At 46.6% G+C, this 27945-nt stretch overlaps 1 protein-coding gene across 2 annotated transcripts in view; it reads right to left on the bottom strand.

Annotated features, from left to right (window-relative positions):
• LOC144178035 (uncharacterized) overlaps positions 1-26899 on the bottom strand; it is a 151575-nt gene extending 124676 nt beyond the window's left edge. For both annotated transcript variants that reach the window (XM_077705570.1, XM_077705571.1), the window contains exon 1: positions 26783-26899. The gene's annotated coding sequence lies outside the window, so the exon portion shown is untranslated. The remainder of the gene's footprint in view (positions 1-26782) is intronic.
• Positions 26900-27945: the final 1046 nt, after the last annotated feature.

The following is a 27945-nucleotide window of genomic DNA, read 5'->3' as shown; positions in this document are numbered from 1 at the left end:
TGGTACGGTTGTTATGTCTACAGTGTTCCTGAGTGCAGCAGCAGCTGCTCTCTCGTCTGCCAACTCGTTTCCAGCGATCCCAGCGTGTCCTGGGACCCAGCAGAGGAGCAGCTGATGCTTCTGCGCATACACAGACATGATAGATTTAAATATAAGATTAACTATGTGGTTTTTGGGGGGTGTATGCGATGACAGTGCGCGAACAACACTCAAGGAATCTGTGTAGATGATAGAATTGGGAATTTGATTTTCAAGGATATGTCGTACAATCAGTAAAATTCCGTACGCTTCTGCTGAAAAAATTGTTGTGTGCACGCTCATGGTTCTGGATGCACTGAAATCCGGACCATGAGCAGCGCACGACACCATAGTAGAGGTTTTAGAAGCGTCACTGTAGAATTCAGCACGTGGGTATTTGAACTGCAAAGAAAGAAAGTGCTGAAGTATTGCAGCTCGCGGTACCCGATTTTTGTCAAGTTTCATAAAAGAAAGGTCACAGGACACAGGGCGAACTTGCCAAGGCGGTAAAATGTTTAAAGAGGATGACCTGTACACGTCTAAAAACGAAGCGCTCAGATCCGAGGCTCGCTCTTTCACTCTAAGTGAAAAGGGCAGACGAACGGATGGGCGATTTACAAAGAGCAGAGATGTGGATGTATCGTTAAAGACAGGATAAAAAGAATTGATTATTCAGCGATGAAATTTTAAAAGCATAAAGTAAGTCCATGTACGTCCGTTGGTTCTCAAGGCTCCACTTATTACACTCGGCATACAGACTCTCAGCAGGGCTACTGCGGTAAGCACCCGACGAAAGACGAAGGCCCAAGTGTAGCACTGGGTCAAGAATTCGCAAGGCTGTCTTAGTCGCCGACCCATACACCACACTGCCATAGTCCAAACGAGACCCAACCAAAGCAGTATACAAGCGAAGCAAGAGTTCTTTGTCGGAACCATAGGATTGGTGGGAGAGAACCTTAAGTATATTCATTGTTTTGAGACATTTATTTTTGAGTTCCTTGATGTGGGGAATGAATGTGAGTTTGTGATCAAACACCACACCTAAGAACTTGTGCTCCTTATGCACAGGAAGCGACACGCCATTAAGAGTAATGTCTGGGTCCGGATGAACCCCGCGCTTCCTGGAGTACACAACGCAGGAGCTTTTTGCAGGATTCAATTTAAAACCATTCTTGTCTGCCCAGCCGGCAAGTTTCGTTACACCAAGCTGGACTTGACGTTCGCAGATTGACATATTACATGATTTATAGGATATCTGGACGTCATCTACATACATGGAATAAGAGATTGTGGGTGGCAGTGCCTTACCAAGAGAGTTCATTTTTACTATGAAAAGAGTGCAGCTTAACACACCACCTTGTGGCACGCCATTTTCTTGCACGTGAACCCTTGAGAGTTCACCACCGACTCTCACTCAAAACGTTCTTTCTGACAGGTAACTGACAAGAGTGTTTAACATGTTACCCGACACACCGAATGACTTTAGGTCACTGAGGATCCCGTACCGCCAAGCGGTGTCGCAGGCCTTCTCGAGGTCGAAAAACACCGTTACACAATACTGTTTATGAACGAAGGCATCCTTTATATAGGATTCAAGAGATACGAGTTGATCGTTCGTGGATCGCCCCGCCCTGAAGCCTGACTGGCAGCTCTCGAGAAGACCATTGTACTCGAGGAAGTATACGAGCCTGCGATTGATCATCTTCTCGAGAAGCTTGCACAGGCAGCTCGTCAGGGCAATAGGACGGTAACTTGAGGGAGACGACGGGTCATTTCCCTCCTTCAGGAAAGCTACAACTATAGCCTCCTTCCAAGAGTTTGGAATCTGCCCCGAAAGCCATATCTTGTTATATAGGTGTAAGAGTGTTAGAAGAGTGTCTGCGTGCAGGTATTGTATCATTGTATATGTGATGTTGTCTGGGCCTGGAGCTGAGGGTTTGCACGTGCTCAGAGCAGCCCTCAGCTCATACAGTGAGAACTCTGAGTTATAAGAAGATGTTGACCTATTGTTATCGAGTATAGGCTTCTTTTCGGCCGTTTGTTTGTGTTTCATGAAGGTGTTTGTGTAGTGTGCTGAACTGGACACGTGTTGGAAGTGTTGTGCGAGTGTGTCAGCCTGGTCTACGAGTGTGTCCCCTGTTGTGCTGACCAGAGGCAGGCTGTGTGTTTGTTGTCCTTTGAGTTTACGTATTCTCGTCCATACTTTCCGTGTGTCTGTGTAGGAGTTAATTGATGTTATGAATGTACGCCAACTATCGCGTTTTGCCTCACGGCGCACACGTTTTCCGAACGCCTTGGCCCGTTTGAACAAAATGAGGTTACCCGACGTGGGTTACCGACGAAGGATACCCCACGCCTTGTTCTGGGCCTCTCGCGCCCGCCTACAGTTCTCATTCCACCACGGCCTCCGCTGGTTGCGCGGGGCACCAGAGGTGTGGGGAATGGACCTTTCGGCGGCGTCGAGGATGTGCGCCGTGAGCAGTTGGGTAGCTTCTTCAACGTGTAGGTATCCTATGGATGTGTGGTGTAGTTTGGATGTCTCTGTAAATGTATTCCAGTTAGCTCTTGCTTCATTAAACCTTTTATGGGAAGATGGACTGCTCGGGCCTGTACCTATATGCGTTAATGAAGTGGGGAAATGGTCACTACCATATGGGTCTGTGCCCACGCCCCATTCAAGACATGGAAAGAGAATTGCAGAACCAATAGCCAAGTCAAGACATGAGTATGTGTTATGTCCTATGTTATGGTATGTAGGCTGTTTATTGTTGAAAAGGCATGCTCCAGAAGATTAAGGAATTTCTCTATCAGGCGACCTCGGGCATCCGTTCTGGAAGAGCCCCAAGGAGAGTTGTGAGCATTAAGGATGTATGGTTCGGGCAGTTGGTCAACCAGCTCCTCGAAGTCAGAGCTCGCGAGTGAGACATCAGGAGGAATGTATATGGAGCATACCGTTATCAACCTATCAAATATTATTGTTCGAATTGCTACAGCCTCAAGGACAGTGTTCAAGGTGACAGGGTGGCATGCTAAGGATTTTCGGGCAAATATGGCCACACCGCCAGAAGAGTGTGTGCAGCCATCCCTGTCTTTCCTGTATACCAGGTAACTATTCAAGAAATTTGTGTGTTTGGAATTAAGATGTGTTTTCTGGACACACATTAAACTTGGCTGATTGGCATGCAGAATCTCATGCACGTCGTCAAGATTATTCAGAAGGCCTCTGCAGTTCCATTGAACAATGTTTTCTCTTCCCATTATGATGTGTTAGAGCTACTGGAGTGTGATTATTTATGTAGGGTCTTTCGGGGCTTGCACTCTTGGAAGGGGTTTTCTCACCTTCTCTACTGACCTGGACGTCGCTGCGATGAAAGCCGGAAGGGCTCGACGTCCATGTCGTCATCTGATGGCAAGGGGGTGGCCAGCGGACTGGGCCCCCTTGACGTGGTACCCTTTCGGGTGTTCTTTGCCTGCGCTGCCAGTGCCGAAGGCGTGGGGAGCACCACAGGTGGCACAGGCAGTGAGGCGGGGGAGGGGGTCGCTGCGACTGCCTCCGTCTCCATCTCCGTGCCCTTGCGTGTGCTTTGGGCCGGTGGAGAGGAAGCAGTGGATGCAGCGGCATCCCCAACAGACGTTGTTGCCACCACAGCCGCTGCTGGGTGAGCGGGCGGTGCGAAAGTGGGTTGGGCTGCCATAGGCAACCCAGGGGGGGGCGGGGGCGGGACCAAGTCCGACTCGCAGTACTGGGTCCCCGCCGAAACCAAACGCCGCTCCGCCCCCCGGCGAGCTGCGTCGGCGTACCTGCCCAGAGGGAAGGAGGCGAACCTCTTTCGCGCCTCTGGGAAGGTGATGTTTTCGGTTATCTTAAGGTTAATGATTTTTTTTTCAAGATAAAACTTTTCACAAGCGCGAGAGTATGCTGCGTGTGGACCCTGGCAATTCGGGCAGGTGAAGTTGGTTGCAGTGCAGTTGTCAGAGAGATGATCATGCTGGGCGCATTTGGCACATGTTGTTCTGCCTCGACGGGAGTTGGTACCATGCCCGAACCTCTGGCACTTGAAACAGCGCTTTGGGTTCGGGATGTACGGCCGGACAGAACAACGGATGAAACCTGCGTTGACATGCTCGGGCAGTGTGCAGCGGTCAAAAGTCAGGATCAGATGTTTGGTGGCTATTTCTTTGTTCTCTCTCCTGATGACGATGCGCCTTACTGCTGTCACACCTTGTTCTTTTAGGCCTTCGAGCAGATCAGTCTCTGTCTCAGTTAGGAGATCTGCCTCAGAGATCACACCTTGACAACTGTTGAGGCTGCGGTGGGGTGTGGCCCTGATCTCCAGATCTGCCATGCGGGTTTGTTTCAGGAGGATTGTAGATTGCTGCTTGGTTTTAACTTCAACTAGCACTTCACCAGTTCTGAGTTTTTTGGCGTCATATGTTTTGCCGATGATACCTTCAAGGTATTTAGAAACAAGAAATACCGATTGAGAGGAAACCGGCTTCGATTTGTCCACAGATTCCATGATCAAAAAACGAGGGTAGTTATCTGGCTTTGGGAGCGAGATAGAAGGCAAAGAAGGAAAAGATACTTCGCTGCGGCCCCTTTTAGGGGGCCGATCACGTCTGGGGGGGTGGTTTGATTTATTCATATGGCATAGGAAAAAGCAGGGAGACGGGGGTACTTTCTTCCTTGACCTTACCCTGGTAGTCAAAGAGGTCTCGGAGCTCCCTGCCTGGTGAACAGACAGGGAGCCCATCCGCCGGAGCTTGACCTGGGCTCCGACGGCCACCGTTCGTGGTTTCTAACCCTCCACCTATAAACACATCGCCACGGTTGGATCCAGCTTATGTTTGGGGGCTCGGGGTCCGCGGTATCGCCAGTACCGTCACCAAGATTACTCAAGGTGCCCCGTGCGGGGAAATGCTACATTATTTCGGTAAGATCATGCTGTTCAATTTATTGGTTTCCAAGCATATTCTGCATGAGTTGCCGTTAAACGGAAAAATACTCTACTGTATCAATAAATAGGTAACCATAACAGTTGCGAGAAATTATGTAGCCTCAAAAAACACTGGTGCCAGACTGCTACGGTAGTTGGAGAGATCCGGAGAATTGGGCATGACCTTCGAATGGGAAGGTTACACTTTTAATATTGTAAATGGCACATCAGGAACGCTTCACTTTAGCAAATGCTCTCCGCCAGCTGCCTGGTTGATGAAGCAGGTAACGTAGCGATGTTTGGTTTGAATAGACGCTTGCTCTCCACGAACGATTGCGCTGGTACAACCGCTGTGACGCTGTGGCCCGACTTGCGACCATCGTTTACACCCTGGACAAGACAGCGTTCACGTGGTTTGAAAACCACGAGAAAAAGTTTAACACATGAGACCAATTCTTGGAAGAAATCAGGAAGGCTTTTGGTGATGCTGAAGCGAAAAAGAACATGGCTGAGCAGACACTCCTCCAGAGAACGTAAGTGCCCAGGAATACATGCACGACCTACATACAGGAGATACTGAAGTTGTGCAAGGTCGCCGACGCTAGAATGCCAGAGGACGACACAGTCGGGCATATACCTAAGGGCATTGCAGAAGACGTTTATAATTTTCTCATCAGCAAGGACAACATGGACCCTATTTCTGCCGTAATCCAACACTGTCGCATGTTTGAAGCGCTCAAGATTGGCCAAAGTTTGGTCGACTACCCGATGTCACAACGGTCGCCTGCGTGGAGGTCAACTCGCGTGTCGACCTTGAGTTGACCATACGGCAAATAGTTCGCGAAGAGCTGCTTCCGCACAGTGATGTTACGCGTCTCTGGACCCAATCTCATTACAGCCACTCACGGCACGAGGAAGCTCTGAATTCCTATTTTTGTACGACGCACCTGGAGTCGTTACGGCCACCTGTGTACGTAGCCGACTTTGTTGACTACGGGCGAGGTGACATATATTCTAGTACGGCACTAGATCGGTACTATCAATTAAGATGCCGTTTCCATCGTCCACAGAACGCCTACCAGCCGGACAAGTACCGGCGTGCAGGCCCTTCTAGTCACCAATTCCCATCCGGGAGAATTGAGTCTCCACGCGAGCCACCAGTTTCCTAGCGATGTGGGGTCGCCGGTCACGGCACGATCTCAGGGCACGGCAGCACTGCAGGCATGCAGATGAGTCATGCCTTCGTCTTTTTTATTCACATTATTGCCGCCTCGTTGCCACTACCACTTGACTATGGGGATCTGCGCAGACGCCAAAGTCAACCCCATAAGACTGACACGACTACGACGCAAATGCCGCTTCTACAATGGGAACCATCAACACCTGCTGGCTTCACCAACCTACAGTGACAAATCAGCACGCCTGCGCAGGTTACAACGCTGCCCTGGCGGCATTCCGGGCGCCTTCGGGGATGAAGCCAGGACAGTGGCTACCAAGCTTCACAGGGCACGGCAGCACCGCAGGCATGCAGATCAGTAACTCCTTCGTCTTTTTCGTCCAGGTGAGCAAACGCCACGGCAAATGCTTCCGATCTAGCCATCCTTGCTTGATCATGCTGCCGTGCCCAAGGCTGCTTTGTCCTATGCTTTCCGGCATGCTGTTGTACGCTTTGGTTTTACTACTTTTAAGTTCTGACGTCGAGACAAACCCGGGGCCCGACTTAGCTAAGATTGCGAAGCAGTTAGAACTTATAGATAATGACATAAAAGAGATATAAAGAGGGACGGTTAGCTTCCATTGACGTGAATTCAGAAACTCTAGCCGTACTCGACAGCAAAATATAAAAGTGTATGGGCCAAATATATAACCTGCAGAAGGAACTAACACCTCTGGAACTGAAACTATAGGACCTGGAAAATCACTCCGGGAGATCTAATCTAATATTGTACGCCATTGAGGAAGGAAAAAAACGAGAATAATGAATCTCTTCAGGACACAATAAATAACAAATTTCTGAAGAACATTCTACAAAAGAGCCTGTAGCCATTGAACAGATACACCGTGTAGGGCGAGATGCCGAAAGAAAAAAATAAACCAGTAGTCCTCAAACTGCTATATTCCCGATATAAGGCAAAAGTGTTCAAGGACTGTCACAACCGGTTAAAGAACCGAGGGGAGGACCGCGGGACGAGAGCGAATCGTTAATGGCGGATGGATCATTTCAATGACGGTTATAGTAGGAAGCAGCTGCCAAGCTACCTCCACTTTCTCTAATATTTTTAACATCCTCCCGGCGGCGGAATAAATGTAGGAAGAAGTTTGACATAACGCCTAAAGTTCACTTGTCAGCAGTCATCCATTGCTTCTGCCTTTGGAATAGACAACAGCAAAGCCTTTTAGTCCAAGTTCATGTGAGTGGTTCATTGTGACCTAGAACGATGTCATGGCCGTATTAGCCGCATCAGATTATTCTATACTTATGCTTCCAACGATGCTTGGAGCGTCTGTGGAACCAGCGCATTGATGAATCCGACCAGAAAAGGTTGCTCGTCTGAACCGTCTTCCGTCCTGGATAATGACATTGTAGTGTCCGTCCAAACTTCGTGTGACATGAGCGTGGTGTTGCCTGTCGTGTCTTAGAAGAATTCAGGTGTAGGCTGGGTCTTTTGATGTGTTTACCGATTTTTCTATGTGAGGCTTGTCCTTTCTTTTCTTGACTGTCGGATCAATCGGCAGGTTATCATGCATTTCGGTGGATCTTCATTTAGGACACGCGTACATGCTTGTCGTAGGTCCTTCCGGCTTCGCTGTTTTCGCCGTCTTCGTTTTGGGGTCGGGGCTACCGAATCCTCAACTTTGGCCTCGGAAAAGAGAATCAATTCTGTACTAGTGCTATCGCGATGTCGACATAAATTTGAACGCTTGGTGGTTGAGTCTGGGGCTGCGTGGATGTGTCGGCTCATAATAGGTGGTTTGCGGTAAACGCTTTCTGCTTGCAGGTCTTCATGAGGTTGTCCGTTGCGCATTGTGCATCTTTTCGCCTCATGAAGACTACACGAAGCGGAAGCCTTTTCTGGTGCACCCACTGCGTTGTCATTGCTCCGGTGACCAATTGGAAAAAGTTCGTTTTCAGGACTGAAATTGTCTGAACCAGAATCAGAAGCAGATGTCTCGTCAGGTGATGCCTTAATTCCTTGTTTGAATGAAGCACTCCGTTGCGTTACTGCTGTCCCCTGATGAACGTTTTTAAATGATGTCAACAAATCAATCTTCCTGTTGAGAGAGCCAGTGCTCTGTACTGCCGAGTCGTTGTTGTTGGAGATACAATCCTGTGTTTTCAGTGATATTGTTGCATTGTTATTGTTGAAATGGTTTTCCAACTCGGGAAACAATCTGTTCATTCTAAATTTGGTTAACAGGATGGAATCTTCGAATTCTAATGCGATTTGATATTCCTCGCCTAAATGAACCAAATCAACATGTTCTTCAATACTGCTGTCAAACTTCTTTAGAACATCATGTGTTTCGAGTTGGCGTTTCTTTAAGAAAATGAGCTTAGAGATTGATGGTGACTCGGCGCTTATCTAAGTTTTGATGTCGTCAATCAGTGTGGTTACCTTCTTTCGGACGAGGCTCCGTCTTTGGCAAAGGGCTTCCAGGTCCATTATCGACGTCGTTTATGTCTACGTGGTCTTCAGGAAGGATCACAGTCTGTGGAAGGTCGAAGCCGTTGTCGTTTACTTTCAGTGTCCGCGAGGCGTCCGCGGAGAATCGGTAAATCGTTGAGAGGGTGGGGTCCGCTGCAGGTCTGGCGCGTCCTCAAGTCCTTGTGTTTTCTCCGCGGACGCTTTCGGTCAATGGTCAGGAGCAGCAGTGTAGTCCCATCGTTGCGGCCACTCACGTCATCGTTGTGGGGTGGTCCGCACTCAGGTTTTCAACTGTATTATCCTTTGATCCTGGTCACGGCACCATTTTGTTAAAGAACCGAGGCGGGGACCACGGCACGTAAGCGAATCTTTAATGGCGGATAGATCATTACAATGACGGTGATAGTAGGAGGCAGCTGCCAAGCTACCTCTTCTTTGTCTAATTTTTTTAACACAACCTAAAGGGACAGACTTTACGGTAAGTGAAGACTTTACCTTGAGTACGAGAGATCAGAAGGAAGCTGTGGAATAGTGCAAGAGAAAATAAAGATGCGGGTGACAAGGTAACGTTGTCATACAAGAAATTGTATATAAGCAAATAAACGTTTATCTGGGACGATGATAACAATGACAAAGTACCAATCAAAGAACACCGGAGTCATCTGCCAGCAACAAAAGACTCTTAAGACGATACACTAACAGCACGCAATCGCAGGTCGGGACATCAGAAATCAGCTTCGTGAACGTGAAAGCTCGTAGCATACTTAACAAACTATAATCGCTAGAATACCCACTGCTGGAAACTGACCCAGCTTTTATTGGTATGACCGAAACATGGTTAACCACCGATGTATAGAACGATGAAATAGCACCCCGAAATTACGCGTTATTACGAACGGTACGGCCGACGCGGGGTGTGGGAGTGGCTGTTATGGTAAAGAAAGAAATCAGTTACACAGTTCTTCCGGTGGTTGACAGTGCGAAGGCTATTTATGTCAGGCTAATGTTTAGGTCATGCGCCCTTACTTTTGGATGCTTATATCGCAGCCCAACAAGTGACTGTGACGTCATGCATTCACGGCAAGAATACATGCAATGACACGCATTAGGTTCGCGGCTGATATTATTGGAATATTTTATTCTACCAGATGCCAACTGGCAGAAAATGCAGTTTTCTTCCACGTGGTAAGAGATTATGCTTGATATTATGTTTTCTTTTAACCTTGTTCAAATTGTCACCCAAGCGACTCGAATTGAGGGGTCTTCCTCGAATATATGAGACCTAATATTCCTCAGCGAGCACATTCCTTCGGATGAAGCCAAGATTGAAATTGTCCATGGCATATCCGGCCACAAACTTACCATATGTACTCTCCCCATTCAGGATAGCCCAGTTTACCCCCAACCTAAAATACCTTTCTTGACTTCAGCTCCGCTGACGACACTGCCATAGTAGACCTCCTGGATTTCGAAGTCTCCTGGTTCGAAGAACTTTCAACGGACAGCATTACTGGTATCAAAACGCTATGGCAGGACTTTAGAGAAATAATTTTTCATTGCTTACATAACTACGTTCCCCATTAGGTTAAAAAAAGCCCGAAAACATAACCCGTGAATAATGCGCGACATAATACATGCTAAACGTAAAGTAAAACGATTGAGAAATTTTTTGAAAGCAAAGTCTGAATATTCTGCGTGAAACAAGCTTTCTGACGCACTTCACGACATGAAGACGAAAATAAAGGTAGTCAAAATCAAATACTTCAGCCGAGTACTCCCGGGCTTTGTAAAAAGCTCTGCTAGAAAGTTTTGGAACTACGTAAGCCCAAAAATCAAGAATAAAGGTAAAAACCCAAGACAAAGATTCTGTCACTGCTGACTCGCTGAATGATTACTTTATGTTCGTCTTCACTGTCGACGACAGTAAGATGCCACAAACAGATACTTAAAATCTACGCCATTTAGATCCACTATCTATAACAAAGCACGTGGGTTAAAATTTTGCTTAACGTTGACACAAAAATTAGTAACCGTGCGACAATATTCCAAACGCATTCTTAAAAAGATATGCTGACCTGGTAGAAAAATATCTGCTCTTGATCTTTAGAAAATCATTGTCAACAGCTATACTACAGGAAAGACTGGAAAACGACCAAAATTGTTCCCGTACCCAAAGTAGGCAGCTATGATGCCGAGTCAACTTCAGACAAATTTTTTTTAACTTGCACAGTAAGCAAGCTTTTTGAGCACGTTATCCTAAAGCGCATAAGTACACACCCAGAACGTCAACATATATTATCACATTGCCAACACGGTTTTCGTCAGGGTCTATCGACAATAACTGAACTTTTTGTTGAACTAACACACGATATATCTGCAAGCATAGACAATCAAAATCACGGCGACGTAATCTTCTTGGACCTTTGAAAGGCATACCATCGGGTACCACATATTGAGGTAATAAAAACTAGAGTCGGTTATCAATGATGACGTTAATATTCGCTGGATAACATACTGCTTAATCAACCGTTTCCAATGCGTAGAACAGCATGGCAAATTTTCAGATTTAACACATGTCAAATCTGGAGTTCCCCAAAGTCGCGGACTGGTCCCAATCTCATTTCTTATTTATATAAACGACTTGCCTTCCAGTATTTCAGCTAACATTTCATTATTGGATGACGATGGCATAATTTACAGGGAAATTACCACCATAGACGACCATCTGATATCGTATTCTAAAGTACACATCAATAAACTGGAGCGAATACAAAGAAAACCAATTAGGTACATGTACAATCGGTACTACACAAATACTTCACCAACAGAACTACTGAGGAGCGCCGGTATGCTTACCCTACAGAATCGTTCGAAACTAGCGCGTTTACAATTCTTCTATCAACTCTTTCATAAAAATCTAAACCTGGATACTTCAAATATCTCAATACCATTGAAGCTAAGCCCACGCGGCATAAACAGGCTTTAACTTTTAAGAATGAAATTATTGCACTGATTTCTTAAATATCCCTTCTTCTCACTAGCCGCAAGGGAGAGGAACGGTATGCACTCAACGATTACGGGAAGCGTGTCTACACAACTATTCCTAACGCTAGTTGAAAACCATCTCCACGAAACAAAAAATAACAAAAATGACAGCGATTGTTTAATGGTGAGTCTACATGGTTTTCCTTCCCTCTCTTGGCCACTTATCATTTTCACTATTACCGAGTAGTTCTTCAGTAATATGTTTGGCTTTGTTTCGTAAAATTTTTGGTTGAGTTGGTTCTTCAATCGTTGCTGTAAAATATTGCCTCCAATATTTGTCTGTGTTTCATCATACATTACATTCGATTATGTTTTGTTGCTTCGTTTTTTCATGAACTTGGGGACGTTTGATACATGATATTTGAGATATATGTAATATGTAACCTCGCCTGTCATGTAGAAAATCTGTCGCGCATGGTCACACCGTTCTTTAGTCCTGTAATAAAAAACACCATGTTTGAATTTTGTGTATTTGAAACAATGTATCGCCCCTCCTGCAAAAATCTCAAATGGTGTACGCAGTATGTTGAAGTAATTAAATAAATAAATAAATATCTCCATGTTTTGCCGGCATCGCAACCCGGGGTCAATCGCGGGCCCATGGTTTACCTCGCCTAGGGGTAGAAATTATATCCCTGGGAACCGTTGGTCGCCACCATTTCCACCCACTGGCAACAACCAGCAGTCTAATGGGCCCCGCGCAATGGCTCTCTCGCCTCCGACAGGAGTTTGATACCACCGGCCCTACGCCAGCGCCAATCTCCGTAGCCTTGGTGGCGCCCCATATCACCACCGCCAGGAGACTAGCCGGTGCTGCCAATGGGGGTGAGGTCGCTGAACAGTCTCAACGAAAAATACCTCTGGCGAAATTTATGGTCATGAACAAAGGGTTTATTGATGGGGTACAGACAATGGCTTAGTTGACAACGGAGCAATAGCTTTCGTTATGAGTAAGGATTTAAGGAGTGTATTGGGCCTAAAGTGATGTTCAGCTGAGACAGTCGTGCCATATTTCGAGGTGTTGGGGGCGAGTCATTATGCCTCATCGGTGTTTGTGCGGTGGACGTATTCATAGTCGGCAAACACTTAAAAGCTGAATTCGCAGTGCTTCCGTGGTGCACACATGATGTTATTCTCTGTATCTACTTCCTCCGTGAATGTGGCGCTATGGTGGAGTGTGCGACGGGCGACTTCTCCATAAACAACATGTTCAATTCAGTTTTCGCCAAGGAGCCTTCTCGCTCCTAAGAACACGTTATGGTTGTATCAGAAAACATGCTTCTGCCCGCTTGCTGTGCATCTCTTGTCCTAGTGTTGGCCTCCGGGGCTTGTGAGCCGTGTATTTGCGCTGTAGCTGAGCCCATTGCATCAAACTGCATCAAGAAAGATATTTTGTTACCGCATTCTTTGATTTCGGTAAACTCTGGCACAGCTTTTTCTGCACAGCGGTAAACTCTGGCACAGCGTAAAGTGTTTAGCGACTGGTACTGTTTTATCATGGGGAATGAAACTAGCGGCATTTGAAAAATATGTGAGAGTATCCCTTGCCGCAGTGACCAAAGAAAATTGTGATTCTGTTGGGAGCTAGGGTACGCTCGAGGGACCATTCCTGCAAATGATAAGCAAGGGTCTTTCTTCTACCGAGACGGAGGCACTAGGTCGTGTCCTCTCCAGAGATGCATCGGAGCAAAGAGACGCCAAGATCGGCATCCCGTCTTGCCACTTTCGACACACCATCGATACCGGAACCTCCCAGCCAGAGTGCAGAAACCTTACCGGCTTTCTCCGAGCGAGAGAAGGAATATTGCGGGCCAGGTCAACGATATGCTCCAAAATGGTGTTGTGCAGAAATCAGCTAGTCCGCGGGCAGCAGCGGTGACTTTTATAAAGAAGAAGGATGGCTCCTGGCGATTGTGTGTTGATTCCACGCGCCTGAATGCAATCAAAATGAAAGACGCCTACCCACTACCACGAATAGACGACGTCATCGACTTCCTGCACTCTGCTTGCTATTTTCCGGCAGTGGACCTAAGATCTGGTTACTGGCAAATACCGATGGGTGAAGCACAGAAATGGAAAATGGCTTTTATTACTCCCGATGGACTCTACGAGTTCAACGTCATGCCGTTCAGCCTCTGTAATGCTCCAGCTATATTTGAGAGGTTCATCGAAACTACTTTGCGAGGCTTAAAGTGGGAGATCTGCTTGTGCTACCTCGACGATGTGGTAATTTTCGGCCGTACTTTTGAAGAGCATAACACATGCCTTGACACTCTCCTGAACTGCCTAAGAAAGGCTGGTCAGCTGTTAAATTCGAAAAAGTGGCACTTCGGCGAACGCCAGACAGTAGTTTTAGGCCACCTATTTGACAAACATGGCGTTAGAACTGACCCGGAGAAGATCGCAGCCGTCAGCCATTTCAAGCCGCCCCAGTCTGTCCGAGACCTTAGAAGATTCCTAGGGCTATGCTTCTATTTCCGCCGGTTTGTGCCTAAATTTGTAGAGCTCGCTGCTCCTCTTTTTCAAACTTTTGCGCAAGAATGTGCCTTTTAACTGGACGCCAGAGCGCGTGCACTCATTTTCCCAAGAAAAGTTTCTGCTCACTTCAGGACGAATACTTCGCCACTTCGACCCATCTGCTTCGACCGAATTCCGTACGGATGAAAGTGGCACCGGCCTCGGAGCAGTACTCATGCCGAGGCATAATGGGGCTCAAGATGTCATCCCCTATTCCACCCGCACACTCAGCAAGTCAAAAAGAAACTATACTGTGACCGAGCAGGAATGTTTGGCGGTTATGTTCGCTGTGGAGAAGTTTCGCGTTTACACTTACGGACGACATTTAAGGATTTTCACGAATAACCATTCCCTATGTTGGCTGGTTGGGCTGCGTGATCCAGACGGGCGCCTTTCCCGCTGGTCTCTCAGACTCAAAAAATACGACTTCGTTGTATCCTACAACTGCGGGCGCAATCACACCGACGCTGACTGCCTTTCCCGTCGGCCACTTTCAACGACTGCGTCCGACGCCCACAATTTCAACGACTACCTCCTACCAGTATCAGAGGAATTTCCTAACGTTGAAACCTTTCCACCAGAGCAACAGAACGATCCGAAGCTGGCCCCATTCTTTATCACTGCTCGTCGTGCATCCGCCCCTTCTAATCGCTTTTCTCTTCAGCAGGGCCTGCTTAACAAGGCAAACTACGCGACAGGTGATGCGTGGTTTCTTCTGGTTGTACCAGAGTCTGCGCCCTTGCGTGCTCCGCGCTATACACGATGACTTGATGTCTGGACACCTTGGTTACGCTAGGACATTACACCGCGCCCAAGATTCGTTTTGCTTTCCCAGCATGCGGTGCATGACTAAAAACTGCGTCGCCACCTGTACAGACAGCTAGCTTTCCAAGCGTCTTTCTGCCATACCTGCTGGTCTACTTCATCTTGTGCAACCACCCACTGCTCCTTTTGAGCAGGTTGGGATTGACCTGGTAGGCCCACTTTGACGAACGCCTGCTCGCAACCGCTGGATCACCGTCTGTGTTTACAATTTAACGCATTATGTGGAAACGGCGGTAGTTCCAACTGATTTAGTAACCTCTGTGTGCGTATTCCTGCTGCATACCCTTATTCTTCACCACGGTGCACCTCGTTTGCTTATCAGTGATCGTGGCCGCCATTTTATAACGGTTGTTGTGGAGGAGTTACTTGAGCTTTGTACTTCGCAGTTCTGGCATACTACCCCGTACTATCCACAGACAAATGGACGGGTTGAACACACGAATCGAACATTCCTCAACATGGTCCCGATGTACGTCTCCTCCGTCCTTAGAAACTGGGATGAAATACTACCATTCATCACCAAAGCCATTCAGCACAAAACCACCACCTACAGTCCCTACTACCTCGTCTATGAACGCCCAGCTAGGACGCCTATCGACACCGTTCTACCATTATTCTTGCGCAACGAGGCATGTGTCACCAAAGCCCTTTCCGTTGCTGAAGAATCCCGCCAATTAGCCCGTCTACGTGCACTGTCCTAGCAGAGCCGTTCTAAATACCAATACGACGCTCGCCACCGAAATGTTGCGTATTATAAAGGGAATCTGGTGTTGCTATGGACACCTTTAGGGAAACGTGGTTTGTATACCAAGTTTTTCTCCCGTTCCACCGCCAATTAGTTGTTGTGTACCGCGTTAGCGATGTTACATACATTATTTCCCGGCTCACTGCGACCGGATGCCGGGCAAACAAGACTCAACTTGGACATGTGGTACGCATAAAAACTTACAACCCGCGCGCTGCTGAGTGACTCTCTGTTGGAGGTTTCGTCTGCGGGGAGCGCAATGTTACATGACACGTCAGGACTCCTTCACTTTATAGGCAAATCCTTCCCGCCAGCCAGCCGGCCGATGAAGTAGGTAACGAAGCGCTTTTTGGGTGGAATCAATGGTTGCTCTCCACGCTCTCCTGTTAACCGCCGCCAGTCCTGCGAATATATCCTACGCCGACTATTAGTCGCCCGCGCCTCCTCGTAACAATTTTTTTCATGTAGCCGCAGCAAAGATGTCTTGGAATCCACCAGGTCAACAAACACAATTTGCTAAATATTATGGCCTGGCGTGCAACCTTTTGTGAGAAATGTTACAATTCTCTCGTCTAAAAAACATAAGTTATTTGTGGTAGCGTTGCTGATTTATCTGCAGCGTATATTGAACTTTCCAATAGCCATAGTAGACGTGAGTGATCACTTGTTTTCTCTTAAGTAATGTGCGGACCACCCATGCCGATTGCAAGACTTTGTTTTCGTGAGTAACAACCTATGTAGACGAGTGGAAGTGGGAAGAGGGAGAAAATAAAAATATCCAGACGTGCATGGCCTGGCGGAGGTCAGGACAGAAATCAGTGAAATCTGCCTGCCTCACATGCACTCACAAGCCGCATTGCTCTGTTTGACGTCACGCGGCTCTCAGAATCCACCTTTATGAAAATGGTAGCGCGTTCGTGCCCCCATTTGTGCTCAGGGGAGTTGTTATGAGGCTCGTTGCAACCTTTTCAAGCCGCCTAAACCGCAGGTCACCGCCATCATGGTGTGGACTCCTTTGATTACAATAACACAGCCACTACGTGAGCAGTGTTTCGCCTTTTTTTATGGTTGGGATTGACTGCCTTTTGAATTTTTCTTTTTAAATATGCTTTTTTTGACAACAGCTTTTCGCCAAAAGACACAAGAAATACTTCCAGCAGATTTAAAAAAGACACTGCTTGCATTTATATATTATGACATTATCCCCTAAGTTTTACGAAAGTTGTGCGTTTGTTGACAGGCATATAATAACGCAGCAACTAGTGCCCGTACATAGGCACGTGATTCGCGCTTACGTTGATTAGGTGCATTCACTATTGCAGTTAATAATTTCTATCGTATTTCGTAATTTGCCCAGAACAAAGCTGCTCTGTATTTGACTGCAAAGTGTCAAAACCAATAAATGCCTTAGTATGCGGAGTTACGATTGGGATAAAATACTCAAACAGGGCAACACAAGAGGCATTTTTTGTAGATCATCACAGGAACAGTGTATAAAAAAAATCGAATAGCGTAAGAAGCCTCAGTTACAGTATAGGGGTGCACTGGGCATCGGCATTTTTATGCTTGTGGACAGGCACACCCAGAGTTTCAAGGGGTCCTGGGGATTGCTGCAGCCGGGGAGCGCTTCCTCAAAAATATAACACACAAATGACTGAGTGTCAAAGATCTATGTGGATTTAAAAACAGGGTTGCAAGACGCAGGATGTTTCTCTTAGCTATCTAGTTTCCGTGGTAGGAAACATAACGCACCTCAGAGAGGCATCTATACGAACTTATGAAGGAAACTTTGGCTGAGAGAGTTACACATAAGCGCACAAAAAATAATGACAAGGAAAATATATTTATCAACTGTCCCACATTTTCTCTGTGATTCACGACCAAAGGCAGTGATGTAGACTGTTAAATGGAAGCAGTAGAGGTTAAACTACCTATTGCACTTTAAAGACTTTCTTGGTGGGCGAGTTGGGGCATCTTCAATGTAAAGCAAACCCCTTCGAAATTTGACACGGCCACAAAAAAGAGGGAAAGAAAGGACAGCCGCAGACTTGGCACTACCATTTATTACGCCAAGGTCACATACAAATGCAACCGGAACCACCGCTACTGCGCATGCGCCAAACAATACCAGGACACTTTTCATACCAATAATGAAAACCAACAAAACAAACACCGTAAGTTCAGTCATCAATAAACTTCATCTCACTGTTCTGCCACCAGATTTACGTTTCACTGACCCACTCACGTCCCAGCTTTTTTATGTAATATGTCTCGCCTATCTCTCTTGTCGGCTTAAAATTAAAAACATTTGATGTATTTGTACAGTAAACACAATTGCGAATATTTTGTGACAGCAGGGAGTTTATGCTTGAGTTTTTGCTGTTGGCCCTGACAAAGCAAATACCAAGAAAAAAATTGGCCGCGTATCTGCTCCTTTCGTTGCAAATGCCGTCAAAAGACGATAGTCTTTATCGGCTTTTGCGAAGTAAATGCCTCCCTTCGCTTTCCCGCTCACCTCTCATGTTGTTCCTCTTGCGTCGGGCTCCTCCCAAGGTAAAGACGCCAAAGGCTTGCTTAAATCATTTTAAATTTCCCGCGTTCCACTGCTCGAAACCGGGTGACTCGATGCGAACGCTGCCGTTCGGCGAAGACGCGCGTTAATCGAGGCGCCCTACTTCAGCGTTTATAGAATCGCGTTTCCCTACTCCAACTGCGTTGCAAACAGAACGTGGAACCTACCTAGTGGAACCTTGCGTAACTGTTGCCAGTTGATTTCTTAAAATGGCCCCAGAAGCTATAGCAGCGCGGGCGACAGCAGGCGAAGGCGGAGTGAATTCTTTTTCTGCTGTTGATGAAGTATTTAATTTCGCAAATTCAAGCATGTTTGATTTTTTTATAAAAAAACACTACAAATATCACTTCTGTATTGATTTGTTGTCTCATATTTGCGTAATGTCTTGTTCTTCTTCAACAATGTTGACAAGTATGAACATTCCACCGGACATAGACGGGTAGATTTAGCTGTGACTATATAAGACTTGCGCAGGCATTGTTTTGCTTTGGCCGGGTGGCTGAATCGGGTCACAGACAGACAGACGGACAGACATACAGACAGACCAAAATTTCTGGGTTTAAGTAGGCCAAGAAAGACTATCGTCTTTAAAAATTCCCTGGCAGGAGGCACCCGGGCGACCTACACAAAGTAACAATTTCAACCACTCGCTGTTCCGCCGGACAAAACGAAAAGGAGACGACGATTGCCGTAGAATGAAACACTGTACATACTGTAATAGTCTTTGCATTGCTATCCAAATGGGCTTTGCACTGTTGGGGCACGGTGGTTTCCTCTCTCTCATGGGAGCTGCTGTCAGTGTGGGGAGGTAGACCCAAGCGCTCTTGTTTTCTCCAGCCATGCCCAACTAATGCAACATCAGTTATTTTATGTAATCCTAGTATAAATATTGTTGGCAGTAATCAAAGCTCAATTTTTTATGAAGTGCTTCTTTTGAGTTTTGTTTCTAAGCCAATGCCATAGTGCTGTTTGTTTGCCATATTGCACATAAGCAATTGCACATTTTTCCGCAGACCTGTCTTGTGCTGGTCCGGGGGTTCAAAAGGTGGTTAATTACCGCGACGAAGCGTACAAGCCTGGGTGCGCTATGGCTGTTGTGGCAAAGAGCGCAGGTAAATAGAAGGCCCCATGCACGTGGAGGAGATGCGGTTCTCCACCGGCTTAGGGTAAGCAATTGCGTCAAATGTCAAGCGCTACCAGCTCCGTCATCAGCCTTGCAACGCCGCCGCATGCAAGTAAGTTGCGAGACCCCCTACTTTTTAGTGCGAATTCCGCCGCACTGGAACAGCCCCCTCAGACAAACGTGCCTACCCTCTTCTGATGCTGAGGACGTTTACCAGAAACGTTTCCTTAAGCAAAAAACGTACGTTCGCCATATAAAGTGTTGTATAGCCACCTGGCACGTGGATTAGAAGGTAAGAAGGTAAGAACAACAGAGAAACAATTATTAGGTGGAATTCTACAATACATAATCTTTTGTGTCCCTTTTCGTCGTGAACTACTGGCTCCACGTTTTGGAGAGCCCTTAGGGCGGTTGCATCCATGGGTTGCGGAGCCACCCCTGCAACCCATGGATGCAACGGCATCACTAACAAAGCCATTAATACGTGTGCTTCTTACGAAACTTCAGTCATGCAACAAACTTGCAGAATTCGTTCACAGGATACAAATATCCGCGCCCCTTTCTCTCTGCTTTAGTTGCATAATAACCTCTCAGAAAGACAATGTTCTTTATATAGACCCGTGCCCGGCGTCTGTCAAAAGTAGTCCCTATTTCTTTATTTAGAAATTTGCATAAAAAAGTTTTGGAATATCATACTTGACGGAATTCATATGTGCTCTGCTAACAGCCTGCCTCAGCTGGTTGCGAACGAATCTTTCGGTGCCGTACCACGTATTCTTTTGTTGGTGCGGCAAAGGGCCTTTCCCACCATTGCACTTCTCATTTGATTTTGAGCCTCTAAATTCGTGTGGAATGGTGTCCTGACATCCATTGTTTTACTCGTAAAAATATTAGTGTCAAGTTGCTGACGCACAAGTAATAGGTCGCCCAGGCTAAGTAGGCGACGTAAAAGCAGGCAACGTAAATTCAGATCACTACATTAAACACTCAGGCAATTTTAGCTGTTGAGGCTTACATAAAAGTCTTAAAATCACTAGGTTGTTTGTTAGGGCAGAAGAGAGCTCCGATCCGTCATGTTGCACTGGTATTATCCGGGACACCGTAAGTATTCGCTATGTTGGCGTAACCACGCCTATGTATCGTAATAGCACCCGATTCTCGTCAGGGTCTGCTATGTGTCTATGCAGTCACATTGTAGGGATAAGAGAAAAGAAGACTTTTGTATGGTCTAGATTTTCTTAGATTTGCTTAGATGGGTTAAATTTCCAATGCATTTTGTGGTTTAAACATTGTCTCTAGTACAACTCGCTGATTGTACTCAGGTAGTCCTTCACCTTTCAACAGAATCTTGCCCATATTCCTTCTGCCTATAAATTAGTAGCATGTAAGACGAATTCATATATTTTGCCATTCGATGCCGGTGTGGTTGGACAGCTCGATTCGCTTTTTGGCAATTTATTTCCTGATACGTCTGCTGAACACACACTGCGTGGTCATTCCTTCTTGCAGGGGTGACTGTCGTCTCACAGGTCATTAGTGCCATTTGGTGCTGATTATTACGAATTTCTTAGATTGTTGTATGTATCTGGTCCGAAAGAAAGGAACGCATGATTTAAGATTGAGCGGTAGTGTGGTGTTTCTATTACGGATTTGTTGAACATATTCGGGATAGCTCTTACCAGAGATATAATAAATGCAATTCCTGCACCCTGTTTATCGCTTATTCCTCAACAAAATTGAATGTTCTGATGAGTGTTTCAGGAGAAACGAACGTGCATGTTGTCGGCCAAGATAGTTTAATTAGCCCGGTACTCCGAAGCTAATAATAAAACATGCCGAGAAGGAAGCGGATTTTTTCAGTCCTACGTCAAAAGTGCCGCCTATACAAGCCTCTTACCGCAGAGTAGTGTTTATTGATTGCTTAATGCTGAGTTTTAAGGGAAATCTATATTAACTAGCCAAACTGGCAGTACCCAGAACGCAGAAAACATCGCCGGCTAACCCTAAGCGCATGCGAACGGAAGCCCACCTTGGAAAGGAATTAGAAGTAAATGATGGCACGCAAAGTCATTCCAACCGCAGAGCGAACTCGCGGCGAGCGATTGCGTAAAGCACAGCTGAAGCGATAACGTCACGCAGGGGCGGTTGTGGTGCGGATGGAGCAGCATCCAAGTGGACATTACAAACACCAGCCATGCGTTACTCCGAAATGTGTAGGGCACGTGTAAATGAGTTCCGGAGAATCAGGCAGCTTAGATTAGTGACGAAGCGAGAAGGAATGGAATCTAGGGCGCTTATGGCTAGCCGATGCTACACCCGTCAAGTGCTTCGCTGGATTACAATACCGTTTGTACTGACTGCATAGGCACATTTTCTTTGAGGGGGAGGTGTAGGTGATTGTTCAGCGCACCATAAAACAATTATTTTGACACGAACCCTGCTAACAGAGGTATTGTAATAGTTACTAGTTAAAACATTGCCCATCCTGGTGTTGTAATGGCCACAACCTCCCATGAATATGCCAAATACTCAGCAGAAGATGGTTCTAAGAATCCCTGGAACCGGACAGGTCGCCATTGGAATCTGAACCCGGCAACGTTTAACGCGAGATTTTTAGTGAGATGAGTCTAGAGTTGTTCGAGGAATAAGAGAGAATAAAATGGGATTTCATAGGGCTTACTGAGGTCAGGAGGATAGGTGAAGCCCTTACGTGGCTGAAAAATGGGCGGGTGCTTTCTTACCGTGACTAGTGGACAGAAGAAAACTGTGAGTGAGACTTGTAGTCATAAAAGCATAGCGGTAGCATAGACGAATACTATAGTATTACGAAAGGGTAACCGGGATTGTTAATAGGCCTAATAAGAGCTAAAAACTGAAGGTTGTACAGGGCTACGCGCCCACATGCAGCCATGACGACCAGCGAGATGAGTGCTGCTATAAACATAGGAAATCGGCAAAGGATAAAGTAAAAACCAAGCATACTGTAGTTATGAGAGACCTCAATGCTAAAGTACCCAAGAATCAGGCTGGCGACAAGGAGTTGGGAATTATGGTCTCGGGTGTAGAAATAGCTGGGGGGGGGGGGGGGCATACTAGTGGAATTCGCTGAACAGAACAATCTACGCATCATGAATACCTTCTTCTGCAAACGGGAGAGCCTGAAGTGGGCGTGGAGGAGCCCGAATGAGGAGCAGAAAAATGACGTAGACCTCACATTCTGCGGTACACCTGGCGTCGTACAGGATGTGGAAATGGTCGCAAGGTGAGGTGTAATGACCACCGTATGGTGAGATCTCAGCCTGACACGCATTATCATGAAGTCTGCAGTAGAAGTGGGGGCACGATGTTTGGACGGGATATTGGCAATCTTTCCCAGGAGACGAAGAATCTAGCTAGGAAACGGTAAAGCATTACCATCTCCACCCTTGCTGACAGAATTCAACTATCGGAGCTTTCGAAGTTAATCAATAAGCTTAAGATAGCTGACACATATTTCCTACGGAAGAAAATAAAAAAAACACCATTATCAGCACCACATATTGGGTAGTCCCCAAGCTTGCAATTTTTACCATGAGACGAACTGAAAACCTGTCATTCACCAGGGTAAGAGAATGGAAAGCCATAGGCGGCCTAGAAGAAGAGGAAGGCCACTACCTCGATGGATGGAAAAATTGTAACATCCGGAAGCAAGCAGCGGACTCGGGCAGAGCAGGACCAGTGCAGTGAACGTCAATGGGAGAATCATCCGTCCTGCACTCGACCTAAATAGGATGTTGATGATGATGACGACGAATAGGCCCTAAATTGTGTCTTCATAACGCTCTTGAGCAGCTTAAAATAACTATTCTCTTAGCACCAAGTGTGCGGCTGGGAAAACAAAATCGGGACAGGCCATCGTATGGAGCAGAGGTTACCCGTCTGAAAATAAACGGCTACACGCCTTGATAGACCGATTACGAATTCAGTGACTCCGCAGAATTCCTCTTTTCTACCAAAAACGTGGGCCAAAACCTGAAAAAGAGCAGGCATATGGGAGAATGAAATTTATTTGCGAAACTTCTGAAACTCATGAGACTATGACGTACGAAAGTACAAGGCAGCAGTTGCCGTGTAATTAACTACTAGGAAATCATTGCGATTGCGTGGCCCTTCTACGTACAAGTACAAAGAAACAAATGTTGGAGACATCCTCTTGCCAATCCGACTTAAAAATACTCCCCTGGACGCCCAGACTCAAGGATTTGGATGAGGAAGAAGTACCGACCAAGAGCAATGGGAACTCTCATACTGTGCTCCTTGCGACCACGACTACCACGCTCCCCTCCACGAAAAGAATGTTTGCTCAAACTACAAATAAGAACACAATTTTTCCCTTGCTACAAGCGAGTCTCAATGCCGAACAATCGCAAACTCTGTTGACGATAAACGACCACAAGTATCTACAAATCGATGTGGGCTAGGATGTTTGGTGGGAACATGGCCCATTTCTCCGTTAAAATCAAAGAAACGTCAATTCACTAACGCAAAATATAGTCTAAGGGTATGCTCATGGGAGAACAACCACAACACTACATATTCCACTTCTATCAAGATATGGGCGGCAGCTTTCACCAGCTGGTTACTTCAAGATAAGAGCGAGCTGATTAGAGGGCAAGGGAAGGAGATGCTGTATCTGCTGGCCTAAACGTCCTGTTACACTCTTGGGATATTGTAAGGTCCCCTTATGAGATCAGCGGCCAGGCGCCCGGGCTGCGCGTGAGAACCCGCCACTCTGTCTGGGGGCTCAGCACCCTGGACTCTACGCTGCAGCCGTCGTCAATTCGTCACGGCGCACACGGGTGACGGATTGTCTGGCCCACCGAATACCACGGGGATAATCCCCCATTGAGAAAGCAGACGGCGCCGCCGGATTCCGAGAACCGTCGACGTGACGCGCGGAGGTGGTGGAATTACCGGCGTAGAAGCGCACGCCGCACGATACACCATTGTTAACGCGCCCCGCGCGGCACAGTGCACTGTCGCCGCCTTTCGCTCTCACCTCGCGGGGTCGCGCGCACCTGCTCGTCCGCGAGCGTACCGTTGACTCAGATAGCGGCGCCTCATTGAATATTCCGTAGCGCGCTGAGTGACAGCTGTCTACGTAAATATTGGCCACTCCCTTACGCGGGTACGAACGCTACAGGGGCGTTCCCGAGAGAGGGTTATCTCGAGGTGTTTTAAGGCCGAACTTGGCCGTTGGAAATCGTTCTTGTCTGAACGCCGAGCTGGGCAGTTCCTGACGGGACAAGGAGTCTCGACCGTTAAAGCTAGGTGAGGATTTGTGAGCCCCCTATGCTAGAGGTTAAGATCGCGTCAGAGGTTTAGGGTACAGCGATGTACCGGGCAACTTTTTTTTTAATGCAGAGCATTTCAGTAACTCACGATGTCACTCGCGTTGGCGTCCGTAGTCTGCACCGTCGTTGTCCCTACTATATATAAAAAAAACACCATCCGGCGCCAGGTTTCGATCCCTCGACCCAGCGGGCGGAACGCAATGAACCTGGTGCTGTACCGACTGCGCCACAAAGCCGACGCAGAATGTGACTCTACGGACGCGCCTTATATCGTTGACTCATTCACATTATTGCTGACGAGCTCTCTCTCGTCAGCAGTTGCCACAAGTGCAACAACATTAACGTAACGCAAACTACTTAACGTCGTGCGCCCCCGGAAATGCTCTGCATTTGATCGTGCCCCTCGCGAGGGGGATGTTTCTGTGTGTTTGGAGAGGCGCGAACGAGTTGGAAGCATTTCTGCCTCTAGGCGGCCGCGTGGCGCCATCTGCATGCTTCTCCGCGAGACTCGTAGAAGCGGCCTCATGGCGGGAGATTCAAATTTTTTTCATTTTTTCTTTTTTCTTCTTTTTATTACTAATGTACCCAGTTTGCCTACTCTAAATAGCTGTATATAAATTCTTTGTTTCACTTATTCAACCCTAACGCCTCGAGTTCGTCAATTGGACCACCATCTCCAAGAACTTCAACAGCATCGCCCTGCCAGCCTTCTACCAAATACACCGGAGCCCGGGCAATTGGGTTTCTGATCGACACCGGACATCGGGGAAACGAACCACAACCATCTTTACTGATACCTACCCTCTCTTATCCCCCTTTTTCTTAGCCTCAACTATTTCTTCCGCACAAAGATCATCATACACTCTTTTTCTCTCTCTCACTATCTCTCTCTGTTCTCAAAAGGCAAAAATGGTCAGTCCGACTTTAGCTTCAAAGAACCCTGACTCATTTTGGAACACAAACTGACACCTCGCTCAAACTGCAACAATAAATCAGCAGTCCCAACCCTTCTCGCTCGCATTTTAAGCCACAGAAGCTGAGGGGGGCCCTGTCTCTCTTGGGCCCTGGCGATCGCAAGCCCTCCGTGAGTCTTTGTCTCTTCGGTGACCTTCAGTACTATTGAATCATGGGTTGTAAATACAACAACTTCGGCCTAAAACACTCCCTAGCAGTCAACGCAACGCTATTGCGTCTTACATCATAAGACCCGTACGTAGATGTCACCTGCAACGTTTTTATATTTCGGTTTTGCCAACTGGCTGCAACGGGCTGTGTCATCTATGTTATCTGCGGGCCAAGAGAAGCGCGGCCTCCATTCCTTACGCCGCCTGTGTTGTCTGCTTTTATAGGGAGATTCTTTCAAAATAACCTCACCAACATAAAATTTTCTTCTTCGATCAGCAGAATTCTATATGCAATTCGGTGGTTCGAGAAACACTCGAGAAGGGTAATAAATTCCCTCAGATCACACGCCGCGGTATTCGCCCCTGCGGCACTCGCCTGCGCGCGTCACTTTGTGGACTGACGTTTTCAAATTTTGCCGCGTCTGTATTGTTTAAGTTGTTGTAGGGCACGAGTTCACGCCAATAAACTTGTTTTTCTTTGGAGCCAACGGCACTATCTCTAGCTTCGCGACAGTATAAAAGTATAAACAAATGTGACAATGCTACAATGCGCAGCATATTGTTGAACCTAGAATGTCACTGAAGCTACTTTTTCAAGGCTTGAGTACGCTATAAATATATTTAAGGCTCTCTAGACGCAGTAACATAAGCATTCTTCACATTATTAAGTGTAACTTACTCTAATGCTACCAAAACAATGTAGTTAAGAGCCGAGTCCATATTGGTACAAAGAAGACCTGGCAAACAAATATTTGTGTCTAAAAAACAAGAGAAGTTTGAAGAGAGGTACCAAAGGGCGTTGCGGTAGATTTTTTGCTTGAAACAGAGTTCCCAGACACGTTAGAAAATTTCTCCTAATGTATTAAAACACGTGTTACCAAAATGAATGCACGCACCTTTTGACCACAAAATAGTACGTAGTCGCAGTGTCCTCCTCGTGGCAGGTGCCTGCTGCAGATGCAACACAAGAGCAAGGATGTTTTATACCCTATTTTGGGCAACAAGCCATAAACAATATTTTCGCACGTTCAACACACGCTATGATTTCCAAAGTTCTAGAAGACGTTTTCATTGTTTTGCAGGCCTACAGACTGTGCAGGCAACTGAAGAAAATAAAATGTAACAATTATTCTATTCCAGTGCAGCTGCAGATATATATATATATAAGAGAAGAAAAACTTCGAACAAGGTAAAAGCTTTTACCTTGTTCGAAGTTTTTCTTTTCTTGTGTTCTCTACCATCTTCAAAGTTCTATATATATATATATTTATATATATATATATATCTGAGTTCTGACATCTGCTTTTTCACAAACAACAGAAGATAATAGGAAATATGGGGCCGCTCCTTATTTCGGCCTGTAAATCCGACCTATATATTATATAGGTGAGAGTGCCATCTGCTTTGTCAGGAACAACCCAAGATAATAGCAGAGTGCTTCAATGCTTTTCTGGTTACGAAACTCCGGCCGAAGTTTCATTCAGGCACAAACGCCGCCGCTAGGATCGCCCCGGTTAACGTGCAGGCTTCACCGGCGGGCGACGACACTTGCGGGCCGGCTGTTTCTCCGTCGGCAACACGCCTACTTTCATCTGCTTTAAATTTCCACCTTTAAAAACGCGAGCGAAGTGTGCATGTTTTTGAGTCAGTTGTTGTCGCGTAGCTTAGCTGTGAGACTGAGGCAAGACCACGGGTGTTGCTGAGGCGTATATGTTGCAGTGTTAGTTCGTTGCGGCAGGCACCGCTACGTTCTCGCTTTGAGAAGGCGGACACCTGACGTTTTCAATTTTTGACTAGCCTTTCCAGCCGCCTGCATGATTTGAGTTAGCTAGCGCCAGACATAAATGTGTATTCAGCCCTGTACGGCATGGTGCGCTGAGCACATAGGTGTGCAAACATACCGAACGTTGGGTTAGCGCTGTGTTTTCGCTATTCTATAGCGCGCGAATAGTGCAATCCCGATTCGGAAAGTGAACGTGGACAGCAGGAAAAAAACGCTCACAAAATGGAAGCAGCGTATGGGCGCTTGGAGGGGCCAGGGTAGGAGCAAATGCTGCAG

This window comes from Haemaphysalis longicornis, unplaced genomic scaffold, assembly GCF_048455015.1.
Source record: "Haemaphysalis longicornis isolate Haplotype H1 unplaced genomic scaffold, Haemaphysalis longicornis Haplotype H1 scaffold_39, whole genome shotgun sequence".
Lineage (NCBI taxonomy): Eukaryota > Metazoa > Arthropoda > Arachnida > Ixodida > Ixodidae > Haemaphysalis > Haemaphysalis longicornis.
This window is presented reverse-complemented; position numbering and strand designations above follow the sequence as displayed.